This window comes from Bison bison, unplaced genomic scaffold, assembly GCF_000754665.1.
Source record: "Bison bison bison isolate TAMUID 2011002044 unplaced genomic scaffold, Bison_UMD1.0 scf7180017864533, whole genome shotgun sequence".
Classification (NCBI taxonomy): domain Eukaryota; kingdom Metazoa; phylum Chordata; class Mammalia; order Artiodactyla; family Bovidae; genus Bison; species Bison bison.
The window spans coordinates 2682556-2688439 of NW_011495082.1; positions in this window are offsets into that span (position 1 = coordinate 2682556).

A 5884-nucleotide genomic window follows, 5' to 3' on the forward strand; every position below is an offset into this window, starting at 1 on the left:
AAATCACTAGAACATATATAAAAACCACTATCTTCATTTTAAAGTCATGCTTTGTAAAGTATTTTTCTAAGGCAAAAAGCACTTTCAAATTATTTTGCAAACTAAGAGGAAAAGATCATTTCTGTTAACCTTTACCTTTACTCGATATTGATATTAAATCATTTGGCACATTTGTCATTCCCCCTGCATTTGGCATTTTATGCACAATGTTAATACCAATTCTATCTGGTCATCTGCCACAAGGAAATCAGGTGTCAACAGTTACCTCTGTGTTCCTAAAATAAATAAAGACAAATACTTTTGGTTCAAAAAAACTATGAAAAAGTGACAAATTCTTATAGCGTGTTTAAAACACATTTTTTAACTTAAGGATCCTAAACTTACAGTATAATTTTGTTATGTATACAAGTTCTTCCATAGTTAGGTGGGCCAGAGAACAAAGAGAGGTTTGGAACTTAGTATGCCCTTCAAGAACTAATATTATTAAAATGGCCATACTATCCAAATGCAATCCCTATCAAGTCACCCATGACATTTTTCACAGAAGTAGAACAAATAATCCTAAAATTTATATAGAATCATAAAGGATCTAGAATTGCCAAAGCAACCCTGAGGTAAAAGATAAAGCAGGAGGCATAACCCTCCAAGACTTCAGACAATACTACAAAGCTACAGTAATCAAAACATTGTGATATTGGCACAAAAACAGACATATGTATCAATGGAACAGAACAAAGAGTCCAGAAATAAGCCCACATCTACAGTCAATTCATCTTTAACAAAAGAGGCAAGGATATAAAACGGAGAAAAAACAGTCTCTTTGGCATGGTGTTGGGAAAGTTGGACGGCAACATGTAAAACAATGAAGTTAGAACACTCCCTCTGACCATACACAAAAATAAGCTCAAAATGCCTTAAAGACTTAAATATCAGACATTACACCATAAAATTCTTAGAAGATAACATGGGCAAAACATTCTCTGACATAAGTCATACCAATGTTTCCTTAGGTCAGTCTCCTAAAGCAATAGAAATAAAAGCAAAAATAAACAAATGGGACCTAATCAAACTTAGAAGCTTTTTCACAGCAAAGGAAACCATAAACAAAATGGAAAGACAATCTACCAACTGGGAGAGAATATTTGCAAATGATGTAATCAACAAGGGCTTAATTTCTAAAATATACAAACAGCTCATACAACTCAATTACAATAAAAAACAACTTAATCAAGAAATGGGCATAAGGTCTAAACAGACATTTCTTCAAAGAAGACACACAGATGGCAAAAACCACATGAAAAGATGCTTAGTATGGCTAATTATTAGAGAAATGCAAGTCAAAACTATAATGAGGTACCACCTCATACCAGTTAGACTGGCCACCATTAAAACATCTACAAATAACAAATACTGGAGAGGGTATGGAGAAAGGTGAACCTTCCAGCACTGTTGGTGAGAATGTAATTTGGTGCAGCCACTATGGAAAATATTATGGAAGTCCTCAAAAAAAAAACTAAAAATAAAGTTGCCATTTGATCCTGCAATCCCACTCCTGGGCATATATTCAGAGAAAACTATAATTCAAAAAGATCCATGTACCCCAGTACTCTTTGCTGCATTATTTACAATAGCCAAGACATGGAAACAATTTTAATGTCCATCAATGGATAAATAAGATGTGGTACATATATCATGGAATGCTATTTACCAGTAAAAAAGAATGAAATGCCATTTGCAGTGACATGGATGGATGTAGAAATTATCCTGCTAAGCGAAGTAAACCACAAAGAGAAGACAAATGCCACGTATCATTTATATACAGAATCTAAACCATGACACAAATACATTTATCCTTGAAACAGAAACAGATTCACTGACATAGAAAACAGACTTGCGGTTGCCCAGGGGGAGTGATCAGGGAGGTAGGGATTCGGAGTTTAGGATTCAAAGTTATTATTGAAAGTGGAAGTCGCTCAGTCGTGTCCGACTCTTTGCAACCGCGTGGACTATACAGTCCATGGAATTCTCCAGGCTGGAATACTGGAGTGGGTAGCCTTTTCCTTCTCCAGGGGATCTTCCCAATCCAGGGATCAAACCCAGATCTCTCACATTGCAGGCGGATTCTATTGTGAAACAGAAACAGATTCACTGACATAGAGAACAGACTTGCGGTTGCCAAGGGGGAGTGATCAGGGAGGGATGGATTGGGAGTTTAGGATTAGCAGATGCAAACTGTTATACATAGAGCAGATAAACAACACAGTCCTACAGTATAGCACAGGGAATTATATTCAGTATCCTGTGAAAGGAATATGAAAAAGATGTATATATATATATATATGTATAACTGATTCACTTTGTGTACAGTAGATATTGTATATCAGCTATATTTCAATAAAATAAATTTTGAAAATATTCCCTTCAATATTAGGATTTTAGAATTATTATAAATAGAGTGTTGGGGAAAATGGCCCAATCTTCTTGCTTTCTTCCCCTAGCAGGTGCTTTTAGAAGACACTGAAAAGGTAATTCATATGTAATAAAAATAATCACTTGATAGACAAATAATATATTCAAATAGTTCTAACTAAATTGGTCTGGATCATCTAGTGACGGATATGCTGATGTAGTTTTCTTAGGAGACCATTCCCCTAGGAGTCAAGAACCATGCCAACTCAACCCTAAAACAACTGTGTGACCTTGAGCAAAACCCAGAACCTCTCCAGGTTGTTTCCTTATCACACTTTACACAGTAATTTTGATCATGTTTAAGTACATATCTAATGATAAAACTGAATATTTAAGCCCACAATGATGAAGGACTGGACAGATAATCTATCAGGTGCATTCTAGCCTGAAATTAATTTGATTTTGTATATATATATATATATGCTATATATAACATTCATAAATTTTAAAGCACAGTTATACTAGCAATGAGAGCTTATATACAGTACTGCCTCATCTTTCTATTTGCAGCCAATTACCACCCAACCTAATGTTTCACTGTATATAAATTCATTTATTCTTCCATTCATTTCAAATATGTGATGATACAGCTATGAAATCAACGTTTGGTTGTTTTGAATAACCCCAAAATAGCAAATAATTTAAAATCACTTCCACTTGAGTTTGGAATGTATTACATGCATTGTTTTTCCAGAAAATTTACCTCATAATTATGTTGTGTGGGAGTGAAATGAGTTTCTATTCCAAATTCACACATTGAATTCTGACTGCTGGGTGATGAGAAGTACCCAGGGTTAACAGTGGTCGTGTTTCCAGGGTTAATTAGGGCTGTTTGTGTATGTCTTTAAATTTGGTATCAATTCTAGGGAGTCCAGGTCACCATCTACTGTTTTAAATCCCTTTTTGGATCTTGTCAGGATCTCACCTTTCCTTTCACAAATTTTATACACTATGTATTTTGCTTTTGGAGGCTTTGTTTTTCATACTAAGAGTATTATCGTCTCTGCTTCTATGAGAGTATCAATCATGATCAAAAGTGAGAGATCCTTTAAAAGAAAACTCTTCCTAATGCTTACTGTATTTACAAGACATTGTTACATAAGAATAATTCTTGATCTTCCTCCTAAACCTTCATCGTACTCGAAACCCAATTCAGGTCAGCCCTGATAAAGATTCTCTTAAAAGTTGCTCTTTCAACCTGGTGAATTTCTACTTCCCTGGTTATCATTCATTGCTAGGACTTTGAACAGCTCTCTCTCCATCTACCCTATGTATTTGCTTCCTTGTCAGTTTCTTTTATTCTATCCTCATTTTTTTTTTTAAGAGTTAAGCTCAGGGACTTCCCCGGTGGTCCAGTGGTTATGATCCCACCTTCCAATGCAAGGGACACAGGTTTGACCTCTGGTCTGGGAACTAAGATCCCACATGCTGCAGGGCAACTAAGCCCATGCTCCATAGCTAGTGAGCCCTGTGCATTCTAAAACCTGTGCTTTGCATCAAGAGAAGCCACTGCAATGAGAAGCCCACACATCACAACAAGAGAATGCCCACGTGCACCCAAACATTTTTTTAATGTAAAAAAAAATAAAGAGTTCAGTTCAACCAACAACCTCAAAAGTTTTGATTTCATGTATTATTTTGTGCAGGAAGGGTGGTGGTGAGGAGATACCCCTTGTCCAAGGTAAGGAGCAATGGCTGCACTTTGCTGGAGCAGCTGTGAAGAGATACCCCACGCCCAAGGTAAGAGAACCCCAAGTAAGACGGTAGGTACTGCAAGAGGGCATCAGAGGGCAAACACACTGAAACCATACTCACAGGAAACTAGTCAATCTAATCACACTAGGACCACAGCCTTGTCTAACTCAATGAAACTAAGCCATGCCCGTGGGGCAACCCAAGACGGGCAGGTCATGGTGGAGAGATCTGACAGAATGTGGTCCACTGGAGAAGGGAATGGCAAACCACTTCAGTATTCTTGCCTTGAGAACCCCATGAACAGTATGAAAAGGCAAAATGATAGGATACTGAAAGAGAAACTCCCCAGGTCAGTAGGTGCCCAATATGCTACTGGAGATCAGTAGAGAAATAACTCCAGAAAGAATGAAGGGATGGAGCCAAAGCAAAAAGAATACCCAGCTGTGGATGTGACTGGTGATACAAGCAAGGTCCGATGCTGGAAAGAGCAATGTTGCATAGGAACCTGGAATGTCAGGTCCATGAATCAAGGCAAATTGGAAGTGGTCAAACAAGAGATGGCAAGAGTGAATGTTGACATTCTAGGAATCAGCGAACTGAAATGGACTGGAATGGGCGAATTTAACACAGATGACCATTATATCTACTACTGCGGGCAGGAATCCCTCAGAAGAAATGGAGTGGCCATCATGGTCAACAAAAGAGTCCGAAATGCAGTACTTGATGCAATCTCAAAAATGACAGAATGATCTCTGTTCGTTTCCAAGGCAAACCATTCAATATCACAGTAATCCAAGTCTATGCCCCAACCAGTAATGCTGAAGAAGCTGAAGTTGAACGGTTCTATGAAGACCTACAAGATCTTTTAGAACTAACACCCAAAAAAGATGTCCTTTTCATTATAGGGGACTGGAATGCAAAAGTAGGAAGTCAGGAAACACCTGGAGTAACAGGCAAATTTGGCCTTGGAATACAGAATGAAGCAGGGCAAAGACTAATAGAGTTTTGTCAAGAAAATGCACTGGTCATAACAAACACCCTCTTCCAACAACACAAGAGAAGACTCTATACATGGACATCACCAGATGGTCAACACCGAAATCAGATTGATTATATTCTTTGTAGCCAAAGATGGAGAAGCTCTATACACCCAGCAAAAGCAAGACCAGGAGCTGACTGTGGCTCAGACCATGAACTCCTTATTGCCAAATTCAGACTTAAATTAAAGAAAGTAGGGAAAACCACTAGACCATACAGGTATGACCTAAATCAAATCCCTTATGATTATACAGTGGAAGTGAGAAATAGATTTAAGGGCCTAGATCTGATAGATAGAGTGCCTGATGAACTATGGAATGAGGTTCGTGACATTGTACAGGAGACAGGGATCAAGACCATCCCCATGGAAAAGAAATGCAAAAAAGCAAAATGGCTGTCTGGGGAGGCCTTACAAATAGCTGTGAAAAGAAGAGAAGCAAAAAGCAAAGGAGAAAAGGAAAGGTATAAACATCTGAATGCAGAGTTCCAAAGAATAGCAAGAAGATGTAAGAAAGCCTTCTTCAGCGATCAATGCAAAGAAATAGAGGAAAACAACAGAATGGGAAAGACTAGGGATCTCTTCAAGAAAATCAGAGATACCAAAGGAGCATTTCATGCAAAGATGGGCTCGATAAAGGACAGAAATGGCATGGACCTAACAGAAGCAGAAGATATTAAGAAG